Below are 12,481 nucleotides of genomic sequence, written 5' to 3' on the forward strand. Positions count from 1 at the left end.
TGCTTGTGGTTTCTTTGATGCTCAAAGTGACAATAGTGACATCCTAAAGGCCAAGATCACATCCCTTTGCAGCCTGCTTTCCCTGCGGCTCCAGCCTTGCTTGCTTTCCCTCCTGGAGCTTGCTTGATGCTTGCTTAGTGCCCCATCCAGGCAGTCCTTAGAATGCTCATCCCTCTTTGCAGGCTCCTTAAGATCTGGTGTCACCTTAACAGACGTAAAGGAGATGTCCTTGTTTCCTGACGGCCCCTTTCCTTAATCTGGTGCCGGATGGGGCGGGGCACGGTACGGGCTTCCGGCGGAAGCACTGGAAGCAAGATGGCGGCCGCCGAGGCGGTCCTCAAAGGGTATGCCGGTGTGGAGCGAGGCAGGGTCCTCGTGGGCAGTGCAAAGATTGAGCTGGGGGTGGGCAGAGTGGACAGAATAGGGCAGGGTGCGGATCCACAGCCCTACGCATCCTGGGCCAGGTCTGTGCTGCTTCACGCTGTCGACCTGTGAGTGGTGCCCGGTAGCGTAGCCCAGATCCCTTTTCCCTACTCCTTTTGACCCTGCACCCAGAGTGGTGGTTGCGATCTGCTACCGTGACCTCAGCCCTCATTCCAAACTGTGGCACCATTCGTTCCACAAACTCCACACCTCTGGCCCATTAGAGGAAGGAGGTCCCAGAATAGCTGGGAAATTACGAAAACAGCCTCACTGCACGGGTTGGTGAATGCTGTGATGCGATTGTATGATGGACGGTGATGTTGAAACCAGTCAGGAATGACCACCCCATCCGGAGAGGTGAGGGTAAACTTTTGGGATGCTCTGAGTCCAGAGATGAGTTTGAAAGATGCAAAGTTAACCAAGCAGCCAAGTTGGGAGCCAGGCTGTTGCCTGAATGGAGACAAGCAGCAAGAGCCAAAACCCAGAGTCTGGCCATACTTAGTATATAGCATACTAAGAAATGTGGATTTTTCTCCGTTGGCCATTGGATTGCTTTTGAAGAATACCAACCAGAAGAGTAATATAATCGTATTTGTATTTTCTTGGGATAACGGAGGAGATAAAAAGAAGGCGATCCCGTTCAGGAAATTGTCGCCATAAACCGGGGCAAAATGTAGGTCAGAAGAGGGAGAGGAGTGTACCTCACAAGTGGTTTTGTTATACCCAGAAGAGTATTGGGACCCCTCCCTTTCTGCCCTCCCTGTGCTCGTGTTGACAAGGTGTTGGACCAACTGCACCAAAAGTGTGGAGACATTGATTCAGAATGCTCTTGTTGTCTGCAGAGGGGGTGGAGGACATTTCTTCGTGCTGCTTTTATTCCTTTTGGAAACATCACAGATACTCTGATTCTGCTGTATTATGAAACAGTTGACACTGAAAAGTCCCTCTTAAGTCAGATTCCTGATGCCAGGAAAATAACTTAGTAAAAAATTTTATGTCATGAGCATTCTATGTATGGCTGGTATATAATGCATTTCGGGGGATGTCTCTTTAGGTCAGCATGGTGGTGATCTTGGAGATGGAAAAGGAAGGTTCTGAGGACAGCAGGGCTAGGATGATGATGTGGCTATGGGTTGAAATTTACAAAAATTAGTCTGTTGGATTTGAGGGTAGACTTTTAAGTTGGAACCATTTGGGGGCTTTGATTTCTCATCATTTAATATAAAAAGTGTATAGTAAAAAGGGCGGGCTCGGTGGCTCAACGCCTGTAATCCCAGCACTTTGGGAGGCCAAGGCAGGCGGATCACGAGGTCAGGAGATCAAGACCATCCTGGCTAACACGGTGTAAGCCACCGCGCCCAGCCCCCAATTTTTTTCTTTTTTTGAGACGAAGTTTTGCTCTTTGTTGTCCAGGCTGGAGTGCAGTGGCATGATCTTGGCTCAGTGGAACGTCTGCCTCCTGGGTTCAAGCGATTCTTCTGCCTCAGCCTCCCAAGTAGCTGGGATTACAGGCGTCTGCCACCACGCCCGGCTGGTTTTTCTCTTTTTAGTAGAGACAAGGTTTCACCATGTTGGCCAGGCTGGTCTCAAACTTCTGACCTCGTGATCCGCCCGCCTCGGCCTCCCAAAGTGCTGGGATTGCAGGCGTGAGCCACTGCGCCCAGCTCTTAGAAAAAAAAATTTAATGTTTGGTTCTTGTTTCACATCACCTGCTGGGTAGGTGTACTCTACCTTATCTGTATGCCGGAACTTCCTTCTTGGCAGCTATGCTGTTAAATAGCAGAGTGCAGCAGGGAAGCTCAACCTCAGCAGTGAAGCCTTGGCCTCTGCTTACCTGGTTAAGTTTTTCTTCAATTGGTATCACAGTTACGGTGCAAGTTTCTATTTGATCTTTTGTTTTTATTTTCTAGGTTAAGAATTTTAGACCCAGTTCTGCTACTAACTTTCTGTGTGGACACAAACTCACTGAGCCTTCAGTTCTTCAAATCTTTTTTTTTTTTTTTTCTGAGATGGAGTCTCACTCTGTCACTCAGGCTGGAGTGCAGTGGTGCGATCTTGGCTCACTGCCTTCCGGGTTCAAGGGATTCTCCTGCCTCAGCCTCCCAAGTAACTGGGACTACAGGCACCTGCCACCACACCTGACTAATTTTTGTATTTTTAGTAGAGACGGGGTTTCACTATGTTGGCCAACCTGGTCTTGAACTCCTGACCTCGTGATCCGCCTGCCTTGGCCTCTCAAAGTGCTGGGATTACAGGCGTGAGCCACTGTACCCAGCCTATACATATTATTATTATTATTATTATTTTTTTTTTTTTAGAAACGGGGTCTTGCTCTATCACCCAGGCTGGATTGCAGTGTTGTTGATCATAGCTCAAGCGATTTTCCTGCCTCAGCCTCCCAAAGTGCTGTGATTACAGGTGTGAGCCACTGCACCTGACCTCTTCATATCTTACAACAGTAAGACTAGCACATTCAGGAGTCCTTCTATCCCTGAGTTTTTTTCGTTTTTGTTTTTGTTGTATATGGAGACAGGGTCTCTCTCTGTCACCCAGGCTGGAGTGCAGTGGCGCGATTTCGGCTCACTGCAACCTCCGCCTCCTGGGTTCAAGCAATTCTCCTACTTCAGCCTCCCAAATAGCTGGGACTACAGGCGCACACCGCCACGCCAAGCTAATTTTTTGTATTTTCGTAGAAACAGGGTTTCTATTTTTTTTTTTTTTTTTTAAGAGACGGGGTCTCACTCTGTCACCCAGGCTGCATTGCAGTGTTGTTGATCATAGCTCAAGCAGTCTTCTTGCCTCAGCTTCCCAAATTGCTGTGATTACAGGTGTGAGCTACCGCACCTGGCCTCTTCATATCTTAAAACAGTAAGACTACTGTGTTCAGGAGCCCTTTTATCCCTGATTTTTTTTTTTTTAATGGAGATGGAGTCTCTCTGTTGCCTAGGCTGGAGTGCAGTAGCGCTATCTCAGCTCATTGCAACCTCTGCCTCCTGGGTTCAAGCAATTCTCCTATCTCAGCCTCCCAAATACCTGGGACTACAGGCGCACACCGCCACGCCAAGCTAATTTTTTGTATTTTAGTAGAAACAGGGTTTCACCATGTTGGCCAGGCTGATCTCAAACTCCTGAGCTCAGACAATCCACCTGCCTCAAAGTGCTAGGATTACAGGTGTGAGCCACCGTGCCCAGCCTATCCCTGGGTTTTATAAAGTAGTAATTCCTGCTGCTCTTGGTCTCCCCCAGCTAAAATCAGTTTTTCCTGGGAACAAAGACTATGATGCTTCCGGCTGGGCGCGGTGGCTCACGCCTGTAATCCCAGCACTTTGGGAGGCTGAGACAGGCGGATCACGAGGTCAGGAGATCGAGACCATCTTGGTTAACACGGTGAAACCTCATCTCTACTAAAAGTACACAAAAATTAGCTGGGTGTGGAGGCTAAGGCAGGAGAATGGTGTGAACCCGGGAGGCAGAGCTTGCAGTGAGCCGAGATCGTGCCACTGCACTCCAGCCTGGGCAACAGAGTGAGACTCCGTCTCAAAAAAAAAAGACTGATGCTTCCTTCTTTAGTAGTCACTTGACCCCAATGGTAAGGTCAATGCTCTATACACAAGTAAAGCTTGATTGGAATTAATGATTGTTAGATAAACAACTTTTTCTATTTCTGTAAGTTTTATAAACAAAAGTCGTCAAAATGCTTGGAAAGCAACTTCAGGTTTACATTCCATAGTGGTACAACTGAATTTTATTTTAATTAGTTAATTATTTGTTTTTGAGATGGAGTCTTGCTTTGTCACCCAGGCTGAAATGCAAAGGCGCAGTGTAGGCTCACCGCGGCCTCTGCCTCCTGGGTTCAAGTGAGTCTCTTGCCTCAGTGTTTCGAGTAGCTAGGACTAGAGGCCTGCGCCATTTCACCCAGCTAATTTTTGTATTTTTAGTAGTGACACGGTTTTACCATGTTGGCCAGGCTGATCTGAAACTCCTGACCTCAGGTGATCTGCCTGCCTCGGCCTCCCAAAGTGCTGGGATTATAGATGTGAGCCACTGCGGTCAGCTTGAATTGTACAAAGTTTAAAATTAGTTCATTGTTTATGTATATTTATTTAGAATGAAATGACTAATATTTCTGGATGCATTGCTGAAGAAACCAAGAAAAATCTAAAAATTTGATTTTCATTTTGTAAATGACATCTGGATATGGCATGTGTCCTCCTGTTGCTCACATATTAACAACCCATTTCTGCTTTTGCAGAAAAGCACCAAGGATTCTCTTTTGTTGAATTTGTGTTGGCAGAGGTAAGAAGTTTTCCTTTTAATGTTTTACTGGTGTCACTCTTGTCATTGATTACCAAAGGTGTCAGTCTGTTTGGATGGATGTGGTAGTTTCCTTGGGCTGTTGTAACAAATTACCATAAATTTGGGTGGCTTAAAACAACAGAAATTTATTATCTCAGAATTCTGGAGACCAGAAGTCTAAAACCAAGGTGTTGGCAGGCCCGTGCTCTCTCTGAGGGCTCCCAGGGAGACTTTGTACTTGCTCTCCTGGCTTCTAGTGGCTCCTCACGCTTCCTTGTGTAGTGTAGTATCACTCTGGTCTCTGCCCCGTCTCCACACGGCTTTCTTCCTTGTATGCGTTTCTGTCTTCTCTTGTAAAGATACCAGTCACACCCCCCCTCTTTTTTTTTTTTTTTTTTTTTGAGGCAAGGTCTCACTCTGTCACCCAAGCTGGAGTGCAGTGGTGTGATTATAGCTCACTGCTTCCTCTAATTCCTGGGTTCAAATGATCCTGCTACCTCAGCCTCCGAAGTAGCTAGGACTATAGGTGCACACCACCATGCCTGCCTAATTTTTAAAATTTTTACAGAGATGGGTGTCTCACTATATTGCTCAGGCTCATCTTCAACTCCCAGCCTCAAGTCATCCTCCCACTTCAGTTCCCCAAAGCACTGAGATTACATGTGAGCTACTGCACCCAGCCCACCACCCAAAAGACCCTATTTCTAAATAAGGTCCGATTCTGAGGTTTAGGTGGATATGAATTTTGGGCGACACTATTCAAGCCACTGTAGTGGCTTGGTAGTGGCTTTTGCAGAGAAACAGGAAGTTCTGGTTGAAGGATGGCCCACCAGGCCTGGCTCAAAGTTCTCCTCCTGTATTCAGAGTATAGAAGATAGGTCTTGGAAAGGCCAGAGCCCTCTGGCCTGGCATCGCTCATTCCTGTTTTACTGTGTGTATTCTCTCTCTCCATCAACTGGGCACCCATCCGTATACCACCAGCTCTAACAGGTAATACACACTCAGTAAAATACAGTCTAGGCAAGTAGGAGGGGAGAGTGTGTCTTGTTTTGTGTGCTTGTGCTACTGAGTTTTTATTTGAACACTGTAAGAAGAGTTGAACTATAGGCATGAACTTTTTCTTTTTTTTTTTTTTTTTTTTTTTTTTTTTGGAGACAGAGTCTCGCTGTCACCCAGGCTGGAGTACAGTGGCCGGATCTCAGCTCACTGCAAGCTCCGCCTCCCGGGTTCACGCCATTCTCCTGCCTCAGCCTCCCAAGTAGCTGGGACTACAGGTGCCGGCCACCACGCCCGGCTAGTTTTTGTATTTTTTAGTAGAGACGGGGTTTCACCGTGTTAGCCAGGATGGTCTCGATCTCCTGACCTCGTGATTCGCCCGTCTCGGCCTCCCAAAGTGCTGGGATTACAGGCTTGAGCCACCGCGCCCGGCCATGCATGAACTTTTTCATTGTTTACTTTTGGCAGGATGTTGCAGAAGCTGTCAACAACATGGTATGGCTGACAATCTTTGTTTTTTACTGAAGCTGTTATTTGGTGGTACTTTTTGGTATAGGGAATGCCCATGTACCTATTGTGTTTCCAATTTCCGTAGTTTCAAAGTTCTATAGCAAGCACAGGTCATCATTATTTGAAATAATTCAATATGAACTAGCTACCTATAAAATTAATTCTTTTTTTTTTTTTTTCTCCCCGAGACTGAGTCTGCTCTATCGTCCAGCCTGGCGCGCAGTGGTGCAATGTCAGCTCACTGCAACCTCTGCCTCCCGAGTTCACGCGATACTCCTGAATAGCTGGGATTACAGACACCTGCCACCACACCCAGCTAATTTTTGTATTTTTAGTAGAGATGGGGTATTACCGTGTTAGCCAGTCTGGTCTTGAACTCCTCACCTCAAGTGACCCTCCTGGCTCAGCCTCCCAAAGTGCTGGGATTACAAATGTGAGCCACCACACCCGTCCTAAAATTAATTCTTAACCAGACATCCTTCTCATTTCACATTTGTTGAATACCAACCACCTTTGTTGGCCAATCTCTTGACCATTTTGCAGGGGTCAGCAAACTACAGCCCGTGGTCCAAATCATCCCACAGTCTGGTTTTGGTCTTTTTTTTTTTTTTTTTTGGAGACACAGTCTCGCTGTATTACCCAGGCTGGAGTGGAATGCAGTAGCACGATCTTGACTCACTACAACCTCCACCTCCTGGGCTCAAGCAATCCTCCCACCTCTGCCTCCCAAGTAGCTGGGACTACAGGTATGTGCTACCACGCCCAGCTAATTTTAGTATTTTTTTGTAGAGACGGAATTTTGCCGTGTTGCCCAAGCTGGTCTTGAACTCCTGAGCTCAAGCAATCTACAACCTTAGGCTCTCAAAGTGCCACAGTCTGTTTTTTGTGTCCTTTGAGCTAAATAATTGTTGTCTTTTAAAGGGTGTAGGGGAAAAAGGCTCAATATGCAGGAGAGGCTCTATGTAGCCTACAAAACCAAAAATATTTACTATCTAGCCCTTTTCAGAAAATTTGCTAATCCCTAGGCTAGAACAATGTACTGCAAATAAAATGTAATGTGATTGCAAGGTCAATTTTTTTTTTTTTTTTTTTTTGACAGTCTCACTCTTTTGCTCAGGCTGGAGTGCATTGGCGCAATCTTGGCTCACTGCAGCCTCTGCCTTCTGGATTCAAGTGATTTTCCTGCCTCAGCCACCCAAGTAGCTGGGATTACAGGCGCACACCACTATGCCCAGCTAATTTTTGTCTTTTTAGTAGAGACAGGGTTTACCATGTTGGCCAGGCTGGTCCTGAACTCTTGATTTCAAGTGATCTGCCAGCCTCAGCCTCCCAAAGTGCCAGGATTACAAGCATGAGCCACCACGCCCAGCCTGCAGGGTCAGTTTGTGAATCTTATGTAAGAGCAGCGTTTCATGTAGTATATGAAAGTGATTATGGAGAACTGCTGTGATTAGCTGTAGTCAGAAACAGCCATTGAAGAGTTAGGTTCTCTTAAACCAATTAACACCTGAAGAAGAGAAAATCTTCAAGGATTGTGACAAATTGAGTGCTTCAAAAGAAAATGATTTGAGGCTGAGTGTGGTGGCTCACATAATCTCAGCACTTTGGGAGATGGAGGCGGGAGGATCGCTTGAGGCCAGGAGTTCAAGACCCAACCTGGGCAATAGTGAGGCCCTGTTTCTACAAAATAATGATAATTTTCTTTGTTTGTTTTTGAGACAGAGTCTTGCTCTGTTGTCCAGGCTGGAGTGTAGTGGCACAGTCTTGGCTCGCTGCAGCCTCTGCCTCCTGGGTTCCAGCGATTCCCCTGCCTCAACCTCCTGGGTAACTGGAATTACAGGAGCATGCCACCATGCCTGGCTAATTCTTGTATTTTTAGTAGAGATGGGGTTTTGCCATGTTGGCCAGGCTACTCTCGAACTCCTGACCTCAGGTGATCCTCCTGCCTCGGCCTCCCAAGGTGCTGGGATTATAGGTGTGAGCCACCACGCCTGGCCAAATAATATTTTAAGAAAAGAAAATGATTTTAATTCCTATTGCCACTGTAACAAATTACTACAAATTTAGTGGCTTAAAACAAGACAAGTTTCTTACACTTTTAGAGGTCGGAAATCCAAAAGGGGTCTCACTGGGCTAACATCAAGCTGTTGTCAGGACTCTGTTGCTTCTGGGGGCCCCAAGGAGAATCTGTTTCCTTGCCTTTCCCAGCTTCTAGACGCTACCCACATTTTTTGGCTCTTGGCCCCTTCCACTTCAAAGCTAGCAATGGCCTCAAATCCTTCCTCACACTGCATCATTTTGAAGCTGTCTACTTCTCTTTTCCATATTTAGATGACTCTTGTGATTACATTGGGTCCATCTGAATAATCCCGGGTAATAATTTTATTTTAAGGTTAGCTAGCAACCTTAATTATATCTGCAACCTTAATTCTTTCCTGTCATATAACATAACATATTCATAGGTTCTGAGAAATAGACTGTGGACATCTTTGGAGAGCCATTCTGCCTACCACAAAACCCTTAAATGCCCCCCGCCCCCTGCTTTTTATTTTTATGATCGATATTCATGACTAAATATGAAACAAGGATGTCATTTAATGCTAGCATTCCATTTTTTTTAAATTACTGGGAATAAAATTAGTACCTGATCCATCTTTTTTCTAAGAACAAAGGACATAGCTGTAATTATAACCTCAGTCTTACTAAATTAAGGAATCTTTTTTTTCCTATAACTTTTAGTTCTCATGAAAAGGCCCAAAACAAACTTCTTTTGAAGTATCAGTTGTTCTTGGCTAATGAAATATTCCTACACTTCATTCCATGTTCTTTGTTACGCCTTCATCAAACATGCCCCTCAGCGGTCAACGATACCAGTTTTTCTCCAGGTCAAAGCTGATATTGACTTTCTAAGGTGGACTCAAGTACTTGGTAACTACATTTTACCCTCATAGTTTCAGAGTCCTGAGCTCAAATCGAAAGATCTTGCCAGCACAAACCTTCCTGTTTGTTGGTATTAAAGAAAGGAAGTGCATGGTGGCTCAAGGGCATTCTAGTGGTTAGTTTTGTGCTTAGCCTGCTTATGGGGTGCAGGCTCGCAGGCTTGGAATCACAAGCAAGTCTCAGGCTCCTGGGAGGTAAGTAGAAGACTGTCAGGTATTCTTTTAACCCAACAGGTTTAAGCAGCTGAGTTGTATTTCAGTCTTTTCAGAATGAATCTGAGCTCTTTGGGTGGACAATTTCTGTCAATTTGGCCAAACCAATGAGAGTTAAGGAAGGCTCTTCCTGACCGGGTGAGTGGGAGCAACTCACAGATTCCCTGTCATGTCCACAACTCCACAACTTTGGCCTTGTGGCCTTGGTTCAAGCAAGTCTTATGCCTCAGCCTCCCAAGTAGCTGGGATTACAGGCATGTGCCACCACGCCTGACTAATTTTTGTATTTTTAGTAGAGATGGGGTTTCACCATGTTGTCCAGACTGGTCTCAAACACTGGCCTCAAGTGACCCACCCACCTCGACCTCCCAAAGTGTTGAGATTATAGGCGTGAGCCACCGTGCCTGGCCCTTGGCTGCATTTTTATCCCAGTCCTACTTCCTCTTGTAGTGATGGTATGAACACAATTAGAGTGGTTTATAGTGGAGAAGAGAATGTAGCACCTCCATGGAAATAACCAGTTTGAGATTCCCAGCAAAGCTGGAGGCACTGCCCCACATAAAAGTCTAACTTTTGGACATAGACGTAGACTATGCCATATCAGCCTTGACACAGGCTGGGACATTCCTTTTGGCTTGACTTAGTTCCTCCTCCTTATTCACTTCTGTTAAGAGCTGGACTTAGGGCCTGACACTTCCCAGTGATGACTTTTCTTGTTTTGGAGAGTTCCTAAGAGGGAACTTCTGACTGTGAAACCCTACATAGTGAGTCCACTTTGCTGACCAAAGCAGTGAGGAACCTGGACATAGCTAATTAGCTATTGGCTGATGGCTTGAATTTCTTAACATTCATTTGATTCCTTCCTTTCAGTTTGGTCAGATGAAGACTGGGTGGAGAAGTTTGTTGGGAAGTGGATAAAGAGGAAGATGGTTGAGACCTCCCAAAGCAGAAAGCCAGGAGGGAGAATGAAAGTTCATGCTTCCAGAGGAGAGGCTGCTGTTTGCCACATAGGGAATTTCTGAGGTGAGTGTGCTGGATGAATTTAAAGGAGAAGTTTTGGGTTTCTTATCTAAGTGAGAAATATCTTATGTGGGCGCAGGTATTTGTGATTGCTACTGAGCAAGGTGGATATCTGAGATGAGAAAGGATAGTGAGTATTCTGCATCACCAGCATCCACTGTCCTCCTAGTCTTTGGCAGCAGGCTCGCTGTCTTCGTGTTCTTGCCCTGATTCCAAGGGGGCAGAATCATGTAGGGGCCCGTTCCCCTCAGTCAGTACACAGCCGCAAGGCTCTCTCTGCCCTCTCCACTTGCTCCTGCTTTTCCATCAGGCCATCCAGACTGTTGCTTCCCAGGATAATTTACGGGCTCCTCCTCCTCTGTCCACCCTTTGAGCAGCGATATTTCCCTGAATTCCTTCCTTAGCCCTCAGCTCCTCTCTCCACATTATCCTTGTACCATGTCAGCCACTTCTGTCTCCTAAGGTTATAATGATCTTTCATTGTCCGAATGATATCCTGATCTTTATCCCTAGCCCTGACCTTTCACCTATTTCTGTCTGGATGTCTTATAGGCACCATAAATAAAGCATATTCCAAATGGGTTTCATCACCTTTCTGGTCTTTTTTTATGCCCAATCTTAGTTCACTTTGCCATCTTCAGCCTAGTCACACCCAAATCAGATTCCTTGGTGCCAGCTTAGATCCCTCACTATATTTCATACCTAATGCATTGCCATACCCTGCTAATTTTATCTTTTAAATCTTGCATTTCTCCTCTCCAGTTTTCTTCTGCCACTGTTGTCTTGACTGAGACCTTATCCTCTCTCCTGTGAATAATTGAAACTGGTCTCCCTGCTCCAGGCCTGTTTTCCTCCTATCCTTAGCAGCCAGAGGAAGCTTTCTAAAGGGCAGATCTGACTATATCACTCTCCTCAAGCATTCTAGGGACTCCCTTGATTTATAGGTTTATTGAGCCCAACCCTCATAAAAAGGGACAGAAGGCCTCTGTATGTTCTGATTCCTGCTTATGTCTCCATATTTTATCCCCATTTTATATACTAGGAAACAAGAGTTTGTAGATACCTGTAAATCTCTATGTTTTGGTGTTAAGTCATTCCTCTGCCTGCAGTATCCTTTCCCATTTATTTTATGTGGCTAATGCCTGCTTATTTCTCATAGCGCAGCCCATTTACTACCTTCTCCAGGAAGCTTTTCTTAATCCTCCAGTGAGTGAGGCAAGTATCACTCTGGGCTCCCGTGGCCTCTGGGTTCCTGCGGCACCCTCTGTCCTGGCATTATGTGTAAATGTGATTATATAGAAATGTGACTGCATTATATTGAAATTACTTATTTAACAAATGTCTAAATATTGCTTGCTCTATGCTAGGCACTGTTCTAAGTGCTCTACTAATATTTAATCCTAATTACAATTATTTGAGATAAGTACTATTATTATTCCCAGTTCTAGATGAAGAAGCTGGGGCACAGTGAGGTCAGTACCTTGTTCAGTGTTATACAGTTCATAATGGTGGAACTGAGGTCTGAACTAAGGCTGTAGAGCTCCAGGATCTGTGTGCCTCTTACATTGTGGGTATCCTTCCCCCGCTGGCTAGCCAGTTCCTCAAGGCCAGAGGCCATATCTATCTAACTGCCTATCTGTTTTTTATTTTTTGAGTCAGGGTCTTGCTTTGTTGCCCAGGCTGGAGTACAGTGGTACCATCACAGCTCACTGCAGCCTTGACCTTCCAGGCTCAAGTGATCTTCCTGCCCCAGCCTCCCAAGTAACTGGAACTACAGGCACACCACCATACCCAGCTAAATTTTTCATTTTTTATTTTGTAGATACAGGGTCTCACTGTGTTGCCCAGATTGGTCTCAGAACTCCTGGGCTCAAGCAGTCCTCTTGCCTTGGCCTCCCAAAGTGCTGGGATTACAGAGTGAGCCACAACACCCAACTATATCTATTTATTTAAGAATCCTGGGCCGGGCGCGGTGGCTCAAGCCTGTAATTCCAGCACTTTGGGAGGCCGAGACGGGCGAATCACGAGGTCAGGAGATCGAGACCATCCTGGCTAACACGGTGAAACCCCGTCTCTACTAAAAA

At 45.7% G+C, this 12,481-nt stretch overlaps 1 pseudogene; it reads left to right on the forward strand.

Moving 5' to 3' along the window:
- The first annotated feature begins 267 nt into the window (after window positions 1-267).
- The window catches only part of LOC105521420, a 22,832-nt pseudogene continuing 10,618 nt past the window's right edge, over window positions 268-12,481 (forward strand).

Source organism: Colobus angolensis, unplaced genomic scaffold (assembly GCF_000951035.1).
Source record: "Colobus angolensis palliatus isolate OR3802 unplaced genomic scaffold, Cang.pa_1.0 Scaffold4, whole genome shotgun sequence".
Classification (NCBI taxonomy): Eukaryota; Metazoa; Chordata; class Mammalia; order Primates; family Cercopithecidae; genus Colobus; species Colobus angolensis.